Source organism: Miniopterus natalensis, chromosome 12 (genome assembly GCF_054644295.1).
Source record: "Miniopterus natalensis isolate mMinNat1 chromosome 12, mMinNat1.hap1, whole genome shotgun sequence".
In the NCBI taxonomy this organism is placed as follows: domain Eukaryota; kingdom Metazoa; phylum Chordata; class Mammalia; order Chiroptera; family Miniopteridae; genus Miniopterus; species Miniopterus natalensis.
The window spans coordinates 15786183-15808451 of NC_142092.1; positions in this window are offsets into that span (position 1 = coordinate 15786183).

The following is a 22269-nucleotide window of genomic DNA, read 5'->3' on the forward strand; positions in this document are numbered from 1 at the left end:
TAAGAAGAGCACCAGTTAGGAAGCAGAAAGAGCGGAGACTCGGCAGGCGAACCCACCCAATGCCAGGCTGCCACCCCGCCGCTCGGCGGGGGCTCTTCACACTTGCTCCACTGCTAAGTTTAAACAATATTCCCAGTATCTGTGATGTTCTTCCAAGTTATGACATCAGATATAAAAACATTATTTACATGCAAACCTCCTTAAAGAAGAGAAAGTCAATGGCCATTACAAAGGCTGTCTTTTGGAGGGTGACAAAAAAAATCCAGGCACACAGGGTAAATGGAAACTCAGTGCTTGGAAGGAATGTTGATGAAAAAGGAAAAGTAAGTCCAGAGAGCATGGCAAAAACAGACTAATTAATTTCCCAATCCCCCTTTACTTCCTAAGTATGCCAATATGCAAAATCAATAGAGAAATCTAATTACTTTTAATTTTTGTAAACTTAATAAAATATGGTTTAATAAAGAAATAGTTTATTGTTTTGTTTTTTTTCTGTCCTTCCTGATCAAAATACTGCTAAAAAAATAAGTGAGGTTAAAAACTCTTAATTCTACTAACATACTATTTAAAATACTGCCATTTCAAATATGTAAGGTGATATGAAAATATAGCTTTGTGGAACAAAGTGGGTAATTCATAGGTTATAAATCCTTCATTTTTGCCAGCTGTAAGCTTCTACCCCTTCCCAATAATCCTTTTATCAGACTTATTTTAAAGCTATCGAATCAATTGACATTTATACTTGGCAAGGCTCATTACTCTTTTAGATAACTGCTTTCTCAATTACACTCAATGATTCTTTGAAAAAAAAATTACAAAACTAAATGTATTATACAATCCAGCCATTACACTCCTTGGTATTTACTCAAAGGAACTGAAAACATGTCTGCAAAGGAACCTGCCCATGGATGTTTATAGCTGCTTTATTCATAATTTCCAAAACTTGGAAGCAACCCTTCACCTCCTTCAGCAGGTGAATGGGTAAATGAACTGTGGTACATCCAGACAATAGAATATTATTCAGCGCTAAAAAGAAATGAGCTCATAAGCTATGGGGAAAAACTGAAATGCGTATTACTAAGTGAAAGAAGCCAACGTGAAATAGCTGCATACGGTATGATTCCAATTACGGCGTCTGGTTTCTGGAAAAGACAAAGGTGTGGAGGCTGTAAAACAGGCCGGTGGTTGCCTGGGGTTGGGGTGGGGCGAGTATCAATAACTGGAGCACAGGGGAACTTTAGGACAGCGAAAACACTGTGACACCATAATCACAGATACGCGTCATCACACATTCGTGAGCTATAAGGTAAACTACAGAGGACTGTGAGGAGTTCATCAGTTGTAGCAAACGAACCATTCTCATGGGGGTGCTGGTAAGTGGAGGCTGTGCATGTGTAAGGGATGGGGTACGTATGGGAAATCTGTACGTTTTGCTCAATTTTGCTGCGAAGCTTAAACTGCTCCAGAAAATTAAGTCTGAATAAAATATGCGGACAGATGAATTTTGTTCTGGAAAATGTATTAATTTATTCCAAAAGGAAAAAAAGGTAATTTTAAGTTCTTCTGATTGTTGTTAATATGTTATTATAATTTCTGATATGCACCTAGCTTTTAAAATTATTATATGAAATGTTACTTTCTGATTTGAAATTAAAGGACTTTCACAGGCTGCCTTCTTGTGAAGGCCCCGTTTTAGCCTTTCATTTCTAGAGATTTATTTAGTAATTCATTAGCTATTTTTTATGAACAGACTACATGTCAGAAACTGTTCAAGATTCTGGATACATCAGTGAACAAGGCAGATGAAATCCCATGGCCTCATAGAGAGTTAAAACTGGCTTTTGTTTCTTATTAAAATTAATTTGAGATAGCTATAAATAGGGTCACCACATAATTTATTTTCTAATCCAAGACATTTTTGATAGTGCAAGGGAATATTATTAATAATGGGGGAAAACAGGGATGGATATAGCCCTACTGTAAACAATACCGATTCACAGTATTGGAAGGAGGGGTGTTCAAAGATTCTGAACCAGTTATGAAAATATACATGCCCAAAACAAACAAACAAATCCCCAAACTGTTACCTGAGGATTCCTATCTATTTCTGAGGCACTTGGTACTTGTAGCATTTATATTTTACTTTCAATGCAAGGAAACATTTTTACAGGGGATGCTTCAATTCAAACAATCGCTGAAACTGTGGCTCAGGCATGGCTCGAGGCAATCGTGCAATGTACTCCCCTGTGGTTCTTGTTCAGAAACAGAAGACGATTGCTCAGAAATACTTTGCTGCTTAATATCCCCAAACAGCCTTCACTTTCTTCCCCTCTGAAAAGTATTAGGGATGTTTTTAAAATTGTTTTTTATGCTCAAAGGCTACACCCTCTCAAAAGTCTCTTCAATAAATTATCAAAGATCTCCCCTGCAGTTTCTTTAGGATATAACAGGTTTTTTCCTCCACAGTTACTTTATTTGAGAGTTTCATGTTACAAAGAAAGCGAGCAGGAAAGAGAAAATGGGCGAGTGATTCAGATTTCTTCCAATATATCATTGTATTTTATTTAGTCCGAATGGACTTCTAATAACTTGGGATGAGTTTTGTTATTGTTTTGTGTTTGTTGAATGGGGGAGAGATGGGGTGGTTTGTTTAATTGAAAAGGAAAATTCCTTTTGTTTTAATTGAAAAACCTAATTAAATTCCTTGGGACTCATAATTTACAGTGCTTATTGTGTTTTATTGCCACATCGTAGCCCTTGTATTTCTTGTAATCTGGTGATGTGTTAGTAGAAATTGATCTGGAAGAGAGAACATGGCAGTCACCCAACACTAGGCTCACCGGTTAAATTTTTAATTCAGGGCTGATGTTCAGAATACAGGTAAGTTCTCTCCCTGACACTATCAAGTAGTGTCATCTGAGTGATGCACTGTATTGGTCCAGTTTACTATATTTTAGTAGTTTAAGTTTTCTCCCTTCTTACTGATTTATTTAAAGCCATAGGTTCAGAATTAATAGAAGCAGCGTAATGAGCCTTCAGTAAATTAATTATAATTATGCATGCCATGCATATGAATAATAATCTGGGTGATAAATTTATAATGGTGGAAACTATTATGTGGATTACAACAATAAAGGCAGCTTTAGCAGGAGATTGGGATGAATACATAACAAGATTCTTACAAGTTGTCCTTCAGTCTGGCTCCCAGCTGGGATTCAAGGTTTGATAGGAAGTGATTTCTTTTGTGTGCAATGGCCATAAACACTCAGTCGGAGTTGTTAGGTGGTGCCACTGTGTAATATTTGACCAGTGAACCAGGACAAAAACAGTTCCCAAATACAATGTTGTGTTTTTTGTAATTACTCACTTTGCCAGAATTTGCCAAAAACATGACACTAGACTTGAAAAAGTCCTTTATGTACGAAGCACTGTTTGCAAGAAAGTAACCGGACATTATTTCATACACTAAATTTTAATGGTGAGATAGCAGCCTAAGCGTGTGGTTAAAATTCTTGGTATTTCTTGGTAGCCAATTTTGGTTGATGTCAGGTTAGTCACTTAATCCCCTTTTTATAACACAGTTTGCGTAACGTTACCTTAAGAAAATAATTCTGGGGAGTTGGCTGTCCTTTGGCCTCCTCATTGGCAGGGCAGCTGTGTCTTTGTGAAGATAGTCACGGTCATGTATACTGAGTGCCCTGCACAGCTTTCTCACGCCCTCTCTGTGCTGGGCCTCGAAGCTGGCACAGCTTTCTCACGCCCTCTCTGTGCTGGGCCTCGAAGCTGCCACAGCTTTCTGACGCCCTCTCTGTGCTGGGCCTCGAAGCTGCCACAGCTTTCTCACGCCCTCTCTGTGCTGGGCCTCGAAGCTGGCACAGCTTTCTCACGCCCTCTCTGTGCTGGGCCCCGAAGCTGGCACAGCTTTCTCACGCCCTCTCTGTGCTGGGCCTCGAAGCTGGCACAGCTTTCTGACGCCCTCTCCGTGTCAGGCCTCGAAGCTGGCACAGCTTTCTCACGCCCTCTCCGTGTCGGGCCCCGAAGCCGGCCGTAGGACCGGTTTAGAACCAGCTTCAGTTCCAGTTTAGGCCAGAAAAGAAATTCCTGCCGGAGAGAGCAGGAGACAGTGAGTGCCGGAGAAGTCAGCAGCAGCACAGTCCACGAGTGGAAACTGAGATCTAATTCTAGATGGTGATTTTAAATGAATGCTAAATTCAAAGAGTTCAAGGTCAGAGTCACAGAGGTCACAGAGAAAAAATCTAGAGCTAGGAAGACCCCATCAAGTAATATTAGGGAGATGAGAGTGTATATGTGCGTTTGAGTGAGCGCGCCAGGCTTGGGCGAGCATGGGGAGTTGATTGCTTATTAACTACCCCCGAACCAGTTTATGATAGTATTTCTCAAGTTTGACTGCACTTTAGAATCACTTAGGGAGCTTTTAAATAATACTAATGCTGGAGTCCCATGCACGACCCATTTTGTCATGGTCTCTGGGCATGAGCACAGGTATGAGTGTATCTTTAAATGCAGATATTTTTATCTTGAGGCCAAAAGAGAGAAATGCTGCTCTAGGATAGCGACATGCAACTAGAGAGGTTGGAGTAAGAATCATGCCTCTTTATGGTGTTGCTGTTATAATTTATACTGACATGAGCCAAAGGAAGTGAAGGGTTGACGTGAGTATCCAGGTGTATCAAGCATCGTGGAACCACATGCTGCCATCAGAGGCAAATATTCCCAGGAACTGGTATGTTTTTCTTCTCCACTTGGTAGACCAGGTGGTAAATCGTACAGATTATGGTCAGAAACAAGTTGTTCTGATTGATGATAAAACCCGTGTGTGCGTGTTTTCGTGTGCAGTTAACTAATTTGAAAAGGCCATGGCAATCCCAAACCAAATGACCGCGTGCACATTGGGTGTGTCCTGCGTGGTTCGCCCATAGGATCTATGTGACAGTCTGGCCTGTGAACTAATCTGAATCTTTTCCTCATTTTTACATTTATTGGTATCGATGCTTTAGAGGAAAAGGTATACTTTTTGTAAAATGTCTGAATTAAAGCTACAAACAAATCCAGTGTAAAAAATGAAGTGACTATGTGCAATTATCTTAATATTTATGTTTCTCGAGGTTTTTTTAAAAAATCTATAAAGTATCGGTTATGAACGCTAGTGATAACATTGTAAAGATTAAGTTACATATTATATGGAACTCATTTAACACAGTGTTTCACAGAGTAGGTGATTATAAATGTCAGGGGGCCCTCCTCCCTCCTATATTCTTTCCATTTCCCAGAAGATTTTAAGACATTTTATGATGGAAATCTACCTACAATAAGGTAGACAAATACAAATTGAAGTAAAATTTACGAGGCAACTATACTAGCTGTAAGAATTTATTTGATTATGTGAATTAGTTTGCATACAATTCCGAGCCTCCTGGCTTCCAGGACAAAAACAGAAAACAAACTTTGATTTTATTAATAGTAAGAGAATGCAAATCAGTTTTACAGAAAACATTCTCCCCCCTGATACGATGTTCTAAAAGGGTATCACTCAAGGTCTTTTTCACAGGGAACACTGAATAATGTAAATGTAATGCCTTCAAATATGATTTTATAGCTGATGCAGGAGCCATCTGCATATGCCTGTTCCTTGCATCAACCCTCAATAAAACCCAAGGGCATGACTTTTAAGGGTAGCAACCTGATTATTATTACATTTTTATGGATGACTCAAACACCCTTCTCCAGTTTTGTACAAGAAGAAAGTCAGATGAGGGATCATCTGGCTTAGGATATAACTCAAAATATTCCTCAGTTATAGAATACAATATGTCTCACAGTTATACTTCTGGCACTCTTCTGTGTAGAAGTTTGTATACTTTATCTCTCTTATATTTTAGAAAATTAAAATAGAGCACACTGTAATGTTTCAGTGCAACTAAAATGTATCTGTGTTCCATAGTCCCTGCCATCATTAACAAAAACAATTGTGACCTTGGTCCACAAAAGCAACCAGTGACACATGCTAAATTATAGATGTGTGAAAATTGCATTTCATAAAAAGATAGGAAGATTAGCAAAGTAAACTAAGTGAGCAAAATAAACCTGAGTGTTTATTTTGTGTGTGAAATTACTTGAAATGGATCTATAAATATGTAAACCTTCAGAAAACTTGACTAATAGGTAGTTGTCACTGGGAAAAGGTGGTGAGATAAGGCACATTTCCCTGTATCTGCTTTATAAAAGATTCTTATTTTTACATATCTCTAAAACACTTCTTCTTGGTTACAATTGTCCAGTTGCAGAATGTATGGTGTTTATAAATATAACACCATAAATTGTAACAAAGGCTGTGCTCAGATCTGTGCTCACCCATTAGAACTGTAAATATGAGAATGATAGTATGTATAATACTCAAATATAGTGTCAGGAAGTGTAAAACATTGGGGTTATTTTGAAATATTAATGCAGTAATTCAAATGTTTCATGACTTTTTCGTAAAGCTGAAGGATAAATCACTCAAATTATGAATAAAATATGAATTATAAATTTCTTAAATTATGAAATTCTTGAAGAATTTCTACAATTTTTCTGAGGCTATCTAACTAGTTAGTGGGAGAATCAAGAATTCAGTTTGGGTGTTTTTTTCTCTCTCCTTTTTTATTACCCCAGAAGGCTCCCATTTGATGGTTTGGTGTCATAGAGACCCTGTTTCTAGGTAACCACACCTACAATGTTGCTTTCAGAGCTGAGGATTTGGTTTCTTTTAAATTCCAGGGAAGGTAATTAGATTGTGCATTAGATTTTTTTCAGAGATCCTACAATTGTAAGTAGATAACTGAATAACACACATATTGGATGCCACTGTATTCACACACGCAGGTGCAATTGCTGCCCCAGGCAGAAAGCTACAGGAGTTGTCACCCTTTCTACTACAGTCACCGCCTGGAAACACTGCACTAGCTGTCACTGTTAGAATGTTTCCAAACTCAATCAATTTCTGCACTCATTGTCTTTACTTGAGAAAGAGAATGGAGAACAGCCCCTTCCTGCTCCATCCCAGGCTTGAGTAGATGTGTTCCTAGAAGTCCAAGATTGAATTCAGAAGGTTCTATTTCTTATTTGAAACTTTGAGAAATGCTATGTACTCCTCTGTGAGCTGAGGCCAAGCTCACAAGGCCTCCCTGAGCATCAGTTGCCCATCTGAAAAATGGAGTAATATAACCTTTCTGATAAGGCTGCTGCCAAGATAATACATATACAAAAGCGCTTGGTATAGTGAATTAAATGTCTCACAGACATCAATAAATATGAGCTATTATTATTGGACAAAAATTATAAATGTTTTAGTTCTGTATTATTAGAATTGTAGGGAAGGTAAATGAGTTTTTTAATAGATATTAATGGACTAACCAGGTAATTAACTTCAAAGAGAATCAGGAAATTTTATAATGAAAAGAGCCTTCGGAATTATATAGGCTCATGTATTCTAAGAATTACAAGGCACTTTAAAATTGGTCTAGTCCAACTGCCATTTTCCATTTAATACTAAATAAAATATCTTGACAAAGTGTGATTAAGCTAGTCTGTACATGAAGACTTCCACAAGCAGGCAAACCTCTTTCTATAAAATCATCTTCATGCCTGAAACTCGACAGATTTAACACGATTAAAGTATGCATCTTTATACTGACACTTATATGTAGTTCACATTCCATGTTTATTTTTATTTAAAAAATATATTTTTCCTAATATCCATGAAAAAATAGGTACATTTGAGAAAAATGTCTCATCCAAAGAAAGCCATTCTTAATATTTTGTTATGTTTCTTTTCATTACTTTTATGAACTTTTTTATTGTGTAGATGCTATATATTGTCAGAATCATTTTTTTTAGTTATCATGAATTGTATTAAGGATTTTATCATGTGAAAAAATTATATGATTTTAATGACCACATAATTTTTATTCTATTGCTTTACAGCAAATTATTTATTTTTGTTATTATAATCTCATCAGGAATATATTGCACCTGTGAATATATATATAACAGTTACAAATTATATTTTTAGAATAGTCTCTGAGATATAATTAGCAGATCAAGGCTCTTATTATTTTTAGGGCTCTTGATGTATATATTTACAAATTGCTTTCCACAAAAGTTTTGGCGACTTAGCCACTGTGTGTGTGAGTGACTGTGAAACTGACCTCCATCTAATCACAGGTACCCTTTACTTTTGTTGAGAAATAATAATTGCTTAGTGCAGAAAATTTAATTCCAAATCACGGTTTTACTTAAAAGTTAACTTGTACCTTACATATTCTATAAAATTAGAAAAATAATTAGATGGCAGTAATAGTCAGGTTCACTGCCCTAATTTTAACAGATAAAGAACTAGAAATGCAAACAGGTTAAGTTCTTCACCATCTGCCATTAAGCTGGGGCACAACCAGGATTAAAATTGAGGCCTGCTCCTTCCCCAGCCATTCCAACTAAAGAAGAATGTCGTGAATTTCAATTCGATTTATGAACCAATATTTGTAACCTAGCACATTCGAAACATCTTATCTAGACTGGATATAGTAAAAAAAAAAATGCTTGAATGGGATAGCATTATTTGAAAAAAAAGATAAATAGCATGGAAAATTTTCTCCTACAAAAATGTGTAGATTGCTTACATAGTAACAGAACAGTTAAAATATGCATACAGTGTTGGAACGATGGAGACAATTGGGAGGAAGTGAATCATTTGTATACACAAGGAAAAACAAATAAATAATGACCTAAAGAATCTGTAGCCTAAGGATGACACGTGAACTCAACTAACATCTATTAAGATTCTGTTATTTGATAAGATCATTTGCAAAATATAATAAATATATTGATATAAAAATATATATTAGCATAATAGCACCTACATAAATATATTACAAAAATTATTTCCACATTTATATGGTGAATTTAATTTGTAATAAAGTTGATATGCATCATAGTATGTACGCAGTCTCACTTAGCTCTCCAAACGACCTCCTAGGTATCTGCTGTGCAGGTGACTACACGGAAGCTCGGGGAGGGGAGATAGCTGCACAAGCAAATCGCTTTCTAATCAGTGCAAGAGTCAAGGGTGGGGAAAATCTTTTTCATCATTGGAAGATGAATCGCATTTTCTTCTATTTTAGGAAATGCTTCCTGCTGTTCATGGCTCCAGTTGCTTAGCATAGACGGTTATTAGCTGACTCAACATACCAGTTTACTTAAAACCTTCCAAGTATGAGGCACGCCGTCCATTTAGATGTGTGAGAGTATCAGGATGAAAGTTTGTTTCATTCATCACAAATGCATTATGCATCTCCTCTCTGCATGGCACGCCAGAAATTGTTAAGAAAATGACAAGTGATGTTGAAAATATAAACCCTACAAAAATAACTGTTCAGCATTGAACCCATTAATAGGATTTTGGGGCTTTATGCCTAGCTTTGTGTGTAACTAGTTAAATGACACTAGATAAGATATTGTACCTCTATGAGTCTTTATATATAGTTTTAAAATATATCTCCCACTTTATACTATACATAACATACCTATCTCTATTATATTTGGTATCTATATTACATTACATCATAATTAAATGTTATATAATGTTTATATTTATGCATTATAGATAACATTTAATTATTTCACTAGTTAAAAGTATAACATTATATACAATTATAAATTATAGGTAATAAATATCTCATTTAAATACATAGCAGTCATACATATTATATGCAGTATATGTACATGTTATATATTATATATTATATAAAGTATGATACATACATATTTTATAGTAGCTACAGCTATATTTTCTACGTATAATTACTGTCTATAGAATGGCTAATGTAATACAAATAGATATTGGACATTTTATTAGCTCCTCCTATAGAGTAAATAATAAGAATTTCAGGAGCAGTGTTAGGGAGAGAAGAGGGCATGGATTCCAGTACCAGGCATTGTCAGGTTGGTAATTAATGCATTACCTAACTAATACCCCTTCCAAAAGCATATACTGTTCACCAGTTATGCACAGGTACTGGATCTGTAAGATTCAGCTCCTCAGTTTAAGAAATTACATATGTATCACTGATATTTCACTCTAGTAATATTAAAATATAGAAAATGTCTCTGAGGCATCTTGGTGAAGTTGCAGAAAATAATATGAGTCTAGAGCTCAGGGTAGGGGTCGGGAGGCTAAATTATGAAAGTTTAAGCTTTATAATATATCAGAGGTGTGTTGGGTTGTGAGAATGGACAGGAGATTTATAATAAAAACCAAGAAACAGGGGGTGGAGGAAAACACTTAAGAAGTGCAAAGAAAATCTAGTTCACCAAAAAAAAAGACAGGAAGAAATATTCTGAAAAAGATAGAAAGGGGTAGAGAAAATAAGAAATGGGGGTGCTCACTAAGGTCTAGGGAGAAGGTCCACCGGTGATCCAACCACCCAATGCAGCAGACAGGTCAAGATGGTCTGAAAATTAGCATTGGATTTGTCCAAAAGCTAGTCATAGTTCAAGTTAGAAAAACAGAATGTAATTTTGTAATTTGCATCCCAGTTCTACAACTTCCAAATCATGGGACCTTGAGCCAGTTAATTCCTGCCACCTTCCCTCACTCCCTCATCTATAAATTAAGACCGTGAGTCTGTGAGAGAAAAGAGAAAGGGCCGGGGAGAGTGAGAGTGAGAAGCAGCTGGTGCCCAGCCTGCCCTCTTACACTCATGATCCAGTATGTTCTTTCTAATTCCAGAATTCCAAAAGTTCCCGGCCTGGCCTTCTCCGGACCTGGCCTGAGAAGACCTGCTGCTGACCTGTGCTAGGAATATCCTCCATGTGGACCTAAAGAGCTAGTGTTCCCGATAAGCAGTGGATGCTGGGAGTCACACTCATTCCTTTTAATTCTCATTTTCTCCGGCATGGGCATCATTTACAGGCTTCAGTCATCTGCATTCTGCATCTGGCCCTAAACGCTTCATTTTGGCTTTCTCTTAGAGGTGATGCAATAATTCTGTAATTTGGGGATTCATCTGGTTACACTGAGGTGGAAATAGGTTTTACTGCAAGGGTCACCATTGGTGTTAAGGTGCTGAGTAAAGCTCAGTCCTATGCAACAGCAACGAAAGAGCTTTAGTGAGCGGAGTGAGTGCTGACACCCTGGGAGTGGGCAGTTATATTCGACCCCAAAGGCCGTAGCTGGGCCGAAATATGATTCCCCTTCTCTCTTGGTACAGGTCTCTGCTTTTGTCGTTGGCTGCATGTTGCAATGAGAAGACAGTTGGAGTGGTGGGGAAAGAACCAAGAAATAAACAAAAAAGGAGACATTTCGGTGACATATAAATTCTGTTTACAATATACTCCATTGCTCTAAGTAGGGGGTGCTAATGTCCAGCCCATATAATGGCTCAGGCAAACTGATATGAAAAACAGGAATAAAATTTCCCGACCTACTGAAGTGAAACTGGTCCTCAGTGTCCCTGGGAACGGAGCTTCTTTGCTGAAGATGATAATTATAAACAATATGGTGTGCCCGCCTGTCCCTCAAAATATAAAGCAGCAGCTTTTGTAAATCCTGCCTCCCAGGACTTCCCGGGCAAGGAAACCAAATCTCTATATTTCAATCTTGCCTTTGACGTTTTTTTTTTTTTTTTTTCTGTAATATAGATACATCTTGAGTGATTTACTAGGTGATTTCCTCCTCTTATTTCCAGGATTGCCTGACAGGTGAAGGAGAGAGAGCCCGTCAAAGCGTAACATTCGAGAGGTCAGGTTGAGACAGAGCAGAATTCATTCTTCTGACAAATATATAAGACAAAATGGGTTTTCGGTTGTCCCTGGCAGATATCACTACAATGGAACCTGTTGGAAACTTTTAAAAGAGGTGTGCAACAGGAAACCAGAGATGTGGGTAGGAAAGCCATTCTCTATGAACAACCACTGATCATGAAATTTATAAAAAGACGAAACATGAAGCTTGTTTTTAAAGAAAATATTTACCACTCACACCATGTTCGTCTTGGCTGATAAATAGCCAAGAGTCAGCAAAACGGAATATACCTAAAAGAATGTGGATGGAGAAAAGGAGAGAAAAGGGAAGCAAAGATGGGAGCGGGCAGGTGGGAGAGGGTGTAAACGGTAAACTAAGAGCTTGAGCTAGGTCCCAAATTCCACTCTAAGCATTCTTAGAGTGGGGGCCTTGCAAAGACAGGTGCATATTCACTTATAAAATTCATAGAATTCATTACATAAAATCAAACTAATCATTTCAAAGAAGCACAATCATATCTAATACTGGTATAACAATTTATTTCCAAGTTGAGCCTACATTAAACAGAGTCCTGAGTGTAAATGTTCCATAAAGGCAATTGCACAAAGGGAGTTTGTCGCACAGGGGATGCAGCCCTGGCTTTGGATCTGGAGGGAAAAAGGCTCCGGTGTTTTTCTCGAGAAAGGTCCTTTGACCTCTTTGAGTCCTAGTTTCTCATGTGTCAAAATAAGAGAAAGCATAGTGATGCCTCCTGACACATAGCGAGTCTAGCTCGTTCCGAGCATGTCGAATGTGCCGGATGATGGTTAGTTTCCTCGCCCCATGAAGTTCTCCATAAAATTCAACTACCCTACAGCATTTCAAGAGCATTGTCAATATCATAAAGAAATGATTTCTGTGACCCGTTGGTCTTCCAGGGCTTGCAAGATTATTAATGCAGCTGGACTGCCTCTTGCAGTGAGCACCCGCCCCTTCTCCATTTCCAGCCCTCAGTCAGGCTGAACTCCAAGGCGGTGGGACCTTCTGAGGCCTCCCCACTCTCATTCTATGCAAAGAGCTTGGCAACCATGGAAACAGTCCTGGCTGCTCATTTTGCACATTTCTTCCCCAGTGTGTTAATCAGCCACAGCAAGAAGATAGCATTGAATACCCCATGTGTGCCTGCTTTAAAAAGGAAACTACTCTGGCTTCTCCTGACTGCCTTTACAGCAACCTTAAAGAGAGAAAGGTGACAGAATGTGTGATACGTTTTCTATTGATTCAACATTTCTTAGACAAAGAGAAGGCCCTGAAATTCAGAGAGGCTATTTGGAGCCTGGCACGGATTTCAGCTGAAGTGGTGGGTGTTTTGTTTATTGCATTTAAAAGTGCTATTTGGTGCGATTTCACATAGAGAGATTCAGCATTACTTTTCATTCCCTGGCAGGCGAATAAGGCAATGGGCTGTGTATAATAATACGGAAAGGGAAGATATTAGTATTGAGCAGTAGGGTAGTCACCGCTGAGTATTTTTCCCAGTTGAAGATGATTCATGGTGGGAAATAGGAACCAAAGAGAGGGCTGCCAGTGGCTAAAGGGAAGGAAAGAGAAACCCCTCAAAATAAAAGTAGGCAAAACCAAACAGTGAACAATAGATTGTCCCACTTTGGTGTAATCATATCCTATGTTTTCTGATAACTTCCTTGTTTTCTTCAAGAACGTATGCATTTTTAAACACACAATGAGTTTTGCTTAGGTTGAAGCTTACATGAATGGAATTTCTTTTACTTAACGTTATATTTTTGAAATGCATTTGTGTCAGTAGTTGTTTCTTTTCATTGTTGTATAGTATTCCTTTATATGACTACATTACAATTTATTAATTCATTTTAGGGATGACTATCTTAGTCATTTCCAGCTTGGGACTATCATGAACAACGCTGCTATGAGCACGTTTGCGTATGTGCAACAATGACTAATTCCTGGAGAGAATATACATTAAGGAGTCAGATTACTGGGACATAACATCTATGCATCTTCAAATTAGCTGGCTAATGCCAAATTGTTTCCCAAAGTGATTTACCAATTTTCACTCACTCTAGGAATGCATGAGCATTCCCATGGCTTCTTATACTCATTAATAATACTGTTGTGGAATTTAACATAGTTGGGGACAGGGGGCCCAAATTGGACCCACTCAACAAGAGTCTCCAAGGACTGGGTCATGTAAATACTTACAAAAGCTTCCAAGGTGTACCGATCATTATTCTGTACAGATAAAGCCTAAAATCACAATTCTTAGTCTTAAATTATAATGTCTACTTCTTCCTGACAATAGAAAAAAAACTTATATGTCTATTTTTAAGCTTCACCTGTTTAGTGATTTTGAAGTGTATTAAGAAGCATTTATTATATACATTTAAAGAAAATAAAAAATATTTATATTCTTCCTAGAGGAGGAAAACATATAGACTCTGCAGAAACATATTCTTTAGATACTTTAAAATCAGAAGGTTGAATGTTAAATTTTATTCTTTAACTTAAAATAAAATCTAGGGAGAAAAGCAGGGTTATTTCTGTTTCCCTTTATTTGATAAAACAATAAGTAAGGAGACAATCAAGTTGGAAATGTGTGAATTTTGAAATTCACAAACTATATTACGTATTTACTGGCTATATATTGTTTCTTAGCTTCAGGAATAGGCAAGCATCGTGAAGGAGAAAGGTTCCTAAAGTGTCCGGTTAAATTCAGGCCTGGACTCAGGTACTCCAAACACAAACCCCGTATCGATCAGCTCACCGTGGCCTGTAGCCCAACACGGTGCCCCGCGGCTGCTCGGCTCCATCCACAGAGGCTGCTGGCTTCCTGGGCGCCAGGTCTGATTCCTTCCCTTTGTTGCTTTGTTTTCTGTGAGGTCAGCAAAATCACCCTGTTGTCACAATCGCTATTGGAGCTCCAAGATACACAACAGAGAAATAGACTTCTCTGAACCTGAGGGCTGTGCTGTTCGGGGTGCCTCCGCTTTTTCATTGACCGGTTGATTTACTACATCGGGGGAGAAAGTGCAGTACAGACGACTGCAATTTGAAAGGACGTCTTTTATCCGTCACCAGAGCCCAAGTGCACCATGCACCCTCACACAGCTCTCCCTGAGCTCAGGGAATTCAAGGAGAAATTGCCAGATTCACAGGAATTTTTTTGTCTTTAGTCTGAAGAGTTCTCATCTAAGAAACAAGTGGCCAAAGCTATCAGGGTGCTCTATAGGACTGGAGAATTTATGTGTATTTTTTGTCAGACACACTGCTTTTCATATGGGGCTTTCTGAAATGAGCAAGACTGTGCCCCTAGACTTTGGAATATGTCCCCTTTATGACTTTATTCTAATATAAGATCCACAAGACTTTAATTAACCAGCTTTCCCTATGAGAACTCTTTATAACCAGTATTTTCTCTTAGTTATATAAACAGGTTGTGTCTTGTAGCCAGGAATTTTTATAATCACTTACGGATTTTTTTAAGATGAGAAACTTGCAAAGAAATACATCGATTTCAGATATCTTTAAAAAAAAGTTCCGTTCATATATTGACATCCATGCCATCTCCTTTAGTTTCACAACTTCTAGTCCTGTCCAACAGTTCAGAGACCACTGGATAATGACATTTTAAATACCATGTGTAATTGAATTGAGAAAATGAGGATGCGCCCTGGCCCGTTTGGCTCAGTGCTTGGATTGTCGGCCAGCAGATTGAAGGGTCCTGGGTTCGATTCCCAGTCAAGGGCATGTGCCTCAGTTGAGGGTGGACCCCAGGCCGGTTCAGGCCTTGCGGGACGCCACCAATGATGTGTCTCTCACACTGATGTTTCTCTCTCTCTCTCTCTCCCTCCCTTCCACTCTCTCTGAAAATCAATGGAAAAAATACCCTCAGGTGACGATTAACAAAAAAGAAAGAAAAGAAAATGAAGAAGAGGAGATTGTTTAGCCTGGAAAACCTGCTTTCAAACCAATATTCATTCAACATTCAAACTCTGTATTTTTAAGGCTGCTGTATTACAGAGAGCACTTAGGTTGAGATCTAAGATCAGGGTCAGGAATTATAAAAAGAAATATCTTGACTCAGCATAGAAGAGAAATGTCTAATGGCAAAATGGAAAGAATACTGGACATTGAGCCTAAAAATGTTGTTTTGTTTAACTTATCAATTGAGTGGCATTTCTTAGGGCATTTGCACTCTCTATGCTTATTTTCTTATTGTTTTACCTCCAAATGCTTTTGGGAAAACTACTTTGGTGCTTTTCAAATGTCAACTTCATATTTAATAGAAATTATCATATTATGTAAAAATAAACTAGTATATGATGAATATTAACTTTATGCAACATATATAATATACAAAATAAACTTACACACTGCATAATCAATATCATATAATAAATATTAACATGTATGATTATATATGTGCATATATTATATGTATATTATATATATAGTATAAAATATAATTAACTTATCATAGTAGTATTACTTATATTCTGTAATATATTATTTATATAAGTCAATTTTATACAGACACACAAATGAATCAGACACTCCAGGAGCCAAAAAGCAATATGTCACTGGAAATGCAAGCAGAGACTCAATTCATATCTGTCAAAGATTTTATTAGGAACATAGGCAAACTATTATGCTACCACTGACTATGATAATTCAATAATTATAGGAAAGTAGGAGTTTAGAGGAAAAGAATGAAATGCATGTATAATGGAGAGGTTTGATCTAAGCTCTCAGGCCAGGAGATTGATAATAATATACAGGTTCTGCCGTATTTTGTGGACCTTGGGCAAAATACTTCACATCTCTAAGCCTCTGTTGCCTCATCTGTAAAATGGAGACCCATTAAAGTACCTATTTAACACGATGTTGTAATGATTAAAGAGAACATGAATCTTGATCACTCAGGATTCTTAATTGCTCAAATTGTTAGACAACTCATGGAATTTGCAGGAATGTTAAAGGACCAATCTTAAATGTCACATAACCAGAAATAATAAAGCCGTGACCAGTCTAGCCAAGGGAAAATCAAAGCTCCACATGAGTGTAGTCACATAACAATAATTTGTACCTATGATGCCAAGAACCAGGTGCTAAAAACTCCACTGTAGAGAAACCATGTGTTTTGAATGTACAATAGTTGTCAAATACTTTCAACATGCAGTACTTTTTAAAATTCTCCACTTAGTTTTAAGATAGATATTATTATTCCTCTTCAAACAATAAGTAAACAGAGCCTCCGATAAGACAAGGATTTCGTGCATGTTTCTTCATCTAATAAGTAACTGAGATGAGATTCTATATATACCAGTAAAACAAGATTAAATGGAAATATAACTCACCATAGATTTGACAACTGAGTGTGAATATATCATTCATTTATTTCATTACTCAATACTAATTTGTCAGAGTATATATTAAACATTTTGAAGAGCGGTGGAAATATAACCATATATAAGTATCTCTCCATCTTCTAATTAAAGTGAGAGAATTAAATTTGTATTCTGAATTACTCTTACCTCATCAGGGAAACCTTTTCAAAACAAATTCTTTGCCATGTCCCCCCTTTTTGGTACCATATTAATTACTAATTTTATATTATATTATATTATATTATATTATATTATATTATATTATATTATATTATATTATATTATATTATATTATATTAATTATATTATTATATTATATTATATTACATTATATTATATATGTATAATGTTGCTCATTTAATGTACAACAGGCTGCGTGAAGGTAAGAGCCCTATATTCTTTACACCCCTGTTTGCCAGATAAATGGCAATATAGGATGATGACTATCAGGAAGCCAAAGAGGCAGAAAGAAGATACTGTCTATCTTGGTGGTTCCAGGGTTTTTTCCTAGAAGAGGCGATACTTAAGCTGGATTTTGAATGGTAAATAGGATTTCCTATTTCACCCAAGTGAAAATGGGTGAGAAAGAATTTACGAGGCTTCTTGCGGATATTAGGGATTAGAGAAGGCCCCTCGCATTAGATCAAAGAAAAGTTAATGAGGAAGAAGGGTGTGAAAAGAGGTGCCCACTTCAGGGCCTTGGTTCTCATACCCTCAGGATGTCGCCAGCTGCCGGCGCTGGGAAGGGCGGCCTGGCCTCGGGGCTGGGGGGCCTGAGGGCAGGTGGGTGCCGGCTCTGCCTCCGGCCTGGCCTCGGGGCTGGGGGGCCTGAGGGCAGGTGGGTGCCGGCTCTGCCTCCCCGGCCGCCCGCCGGCGCGGTCCTGCCCGAGCGAGGGGCAAACAGGCCAGGGCGCGACCTGACTCTGCTGCCTGATTGCCGGGGGTAGTGCAGTTACTCATTCGAAATAAGAAGTCATGCTTTGCTTGGATCGAAGTGCTTAATACACAATAATTTTTATTAAGCCTCTGTTACTCACATGTGGTTGCCACTCTATAACAACAACGTAGATAAACCTTTTAAAGCAACAAAGAAAATATAGTCACCTTTTTATAATGTTTCTCATTAGAAAGGAAACATGCAGAAATAAATCTGGTATATCCAACCGCAACTGATGTTAGAGAAAGAAACAATGGAATCTGCGTAGAAGGAGGTGAAGACAAATCAGGATGCTATTGTTTATCTTTCTTTCTAGTTATCACTGCATTCATGAAGACCAAAAAAAAGTCCTTTTTAAGGTTTTAGTTTTTGTTTTTTGTGTTTCTTTTTTCTTACTCTGTTCCAGAGTTGAACTTTAAATTTGCATTACAAAGTCTGTAATTGGAAGTCTCGCTTGCAAATATGAGCTGCTTTCCACTTTGATTTCCATGAAAACTAAGAATCAATATGTGGAAATAAAGTCTGTGGAGATTTTTTAAACTGTATACGTGATCATTTGCCTTATAAAAACTTTTGTGCATAGTTTGTAAGATACTCACCAAAAGGAAAACAGAATATTTAAAACGGATTTTTTTTCATGACATTAGAGGCATATTTCCCATTGGTTCAAGGACTGTTCCAGCTGGAACACTTAAGATTCTGAAACCCAATCCTCAGTTGACAGGAGAGGACATGGGGCCCAACAAGGGGAAGTTAGGGTGAAGGGCAGGGTTAGAGTGAGGGATCTGGGCTAAAACTCAGGGCTCTGGTACATGCTGACCCCCCGGACTATGTCCATTAACAAATTCCGGAGGAGGTGCAGATTGTGCTGCTAAGTGATACATAAGATCCCAGATTTGGAGTCCAGTGACCTGTTCCCTATAATCACTTTACCTCGTTTTTGCATAAAATAATAAATATGACTATTACTTTCTTACAGCTTTGTGGTGAGATGTAAACAATATAATGTAGCTAAAGTACTCATCCTAGAATTTTGGTAGGTGGTAAGAGATCAGTACATGCATAGGTTATTTTAAAAATTATCCACTTCTGTTTTGGTCTTCCTCACCGTTACATAGATTAACTTATATAATATTTTATAGTTAACAAAACTACTATATGTGTTCATATACAATGTATTATACATAATATACTTATATATTCCTTTATGGTCCAGTATGCTTCCTAGTCCAAAAAGATATTCAAATAAATGTACCAAACACAAAATTAATTAATCCCTAACCAAGAGAGGGAGTTGCAGAGCAAGCGTGCGAAGGAAAACAGTGCCTGGGAGGTTGTGGGCAAGCTTGCCGGTGGTTTTGAGGAACACACGATAGAGGGCTGACCAAGCAGAATGGCCAGGCTCAGGAGATTTCCCGCATCTCCTGTCCTCTCAGAGTAATCGGCTGAGTAATTGTGGTGGGGATATTTAACACCCAACACATTGAAGTTTAAGTGGAATTTCCCAAGCGCTTTCCCTTTCACCATTCTCAATAAATTGCTATGATGATTTTACTCATTTTTGTTTATTGTCTTTTCTCCTCCAAAGACTTTAAAAAATCCTCAAAGTAAACCTAATCCTCTAAATCACCGTGCAAAGTATGTAAAGTTGCAATTATTTCATTAAAATTCTAATTAAATTAAAACCAACAACAAACTTGAACACACTGTGACTACTGATGGGAAAAGTGACTGTAGTTGTTATTAAGCCCTTAATGCCATATGGGGAAGGGGGGAGGGAGGAGATGAAGGGGAGCAGACAGAAAGAGGCTAGAATCAAAAAGAACATCAGAAAGAGCAAAACAAAACGACAGAATCTCCTGGGCCCAGCAGTCCTCGTTTGCATTTGGATGATGTTTGCAGCATTGTCAATACAATTTTTCATTCGTCTTTCACTTGATCTGTATGGACCCCTGGCTTCACTGTCGTCATCTTTTGTAGCTAACGGAGTTTAAGAGTCAAGTATAAAATTGTTTGGGGGGTTGTTGGAAATATCAGAACTAGGGATCAGGTTTCTGAAGCCAATGTTGTTTTTTTCTTTAAAATTTGCAGTATATACTCACTCCATGGCATAAATTCAGAATATAATTGGGCCTAGAGATACCAGCTTCTCATCAAAATCTAAAGTTATATTGAATATTTGTTATTTAAGAACGAGAGAGAGAGACAGAGAGAAAGAATTTCTTCAGAAAAAGTACAAATTAGGAAATTGTGGCCCATGATAGTTGTGGCCCTAGGGAGCAGGGCTAAGAGACTGAAGGATGCCTTTGTGTGAAGAAAATACCATCTTTCCTTCCAGGTAGACATGACCTAGAGTCAGGAATCAAGCACCCATAGTGGCTTGCAGGTGCTACTCGACCCTGGGCTGAGTTTTTGTTCAATGCACAGCACATTCAGTGGTCTCATTCTCTCCTACCTTACCCTTCCTGTCCTTTCTACCTTTTTTTTTTTTTTAATTCCCAATGGGACTTCAGGAAAAGGGAAACAAACAAAAAACTCCAAGGCTACCATAAGAGTAAGGTGATCACAGAAAAGTCAGTGTTGTCTGGTTTTCCTGAAACTAAAGGGTTTCAGTGAATTAAAGATTTAGAGCTACCTTACCCTGGATTGAGATCAAGTTTTTGTGATCTTTGGCAAACAAGCCCACCAGTAGAATACAGATCGCTTCTGGTTTTTTTTCAAGGGTTAGACCCACCAGTCAGCAGGGAAGACCACATGTCATGCGATGTGGTGGACACAAAAAGCCTGATAATCCCTAAATACTCCACCAGAGCTTCCCAAAGTGTCACATGAAAGTCACCCTTTTAAAAATTGAAGGTGACTTACCTGGGAAGCAGGGGATCCACATGATTTTCTGTTGATGAATGATGACTCAGGAAATGCAATGTTTGTGATAAAAGATTGGACATATGTAGGGTTCACTCAAATTTGTTTTACTTTCTTTGATCTTAAACCCTAATTTCATGAAAAAAATCAAATGCAAAAAGAACCACAATATAAAATTAATAACATCAGTTTTGTATCACAATTACTAATTTATTCTAGCCTAGTAGTTTGAGACCTAGTAGCCATTGATATTCTGGAATAAAAAAGTAAAAGAAAAATTACACTGGTACTTGTAAAAAAAAAGCGATAAGGAATACTTAATTTAAGACTGTTGCAATAGGGAAAAAAGATTCAACTCCATAAAACAAAAGGCCAGAGAGTTTTGAAGCATTGGATAAGTTAGTGGCAAAGTACTGGACAGCATTGGACGTTAGTTGGGCCCTGTGCGTAGGCCATCTGGGTTTGCTAATTGGAGCTTATGGGAGTTAGTCTCCTGCCCTCTCATAGAAATGGGGAGACAGGGGCACTATCTTGATGATTGTATCTCTTGATGATTGTATTTCAGAGGGAGAGCTGACTCCCAGGTCTTTGAAAAAGACATTTCTGGACTGTAGAAGTCTTATACCTCAAAGAGCAGAGAAAGAAATTACAATGGCAAGTTTTCTAAAGTAGCTGTTGTAAGAAAACAGAAGTCAGGGGCCTATAGTCAGGAAGGATCCTTTCTAAAGTTCTACCTCAAGATCCTTTTGACCTTCTCCTAAAAGAGTGCTAGATAATTAATTAATTAATAAAGCTCTCGGAAGCAGCATTGCTTTCAGGATGTGTGGTAGGCACCCAAAGTATTATGAAATTTAAAGTGAGGATCAGCAAACTATGGACGTAAGACAAACATCGCCCACCACTTTTTTTTTTTCCCCTCCAAATACTTTAGTCTGTATATCTAAAGAAAAAAACATTCTTCTACATTATCATAACACCATGATCCTACCCAGGACACTTAACACCAATATAGTAATATTATTTCTGATACAGTCCATATTCAGATATCTCCACTTGCCCACAAATTTTTATTTAGAAGTATTTTGTTTTTCAATTCATTCATCAAGAATTCAAGGATAATACATTGCTTTTAGTTATCATGTCCCTTTAGTCTCCTTTAATTTGAAATGGTTCTTGTCCCCAACACACCCCCCCTTTTTTTTTTTTTTTTTTTATGAGTCTCTTTCAGTTATTTTTTAGAATATTCTGCAACCTAGATTTGTCTT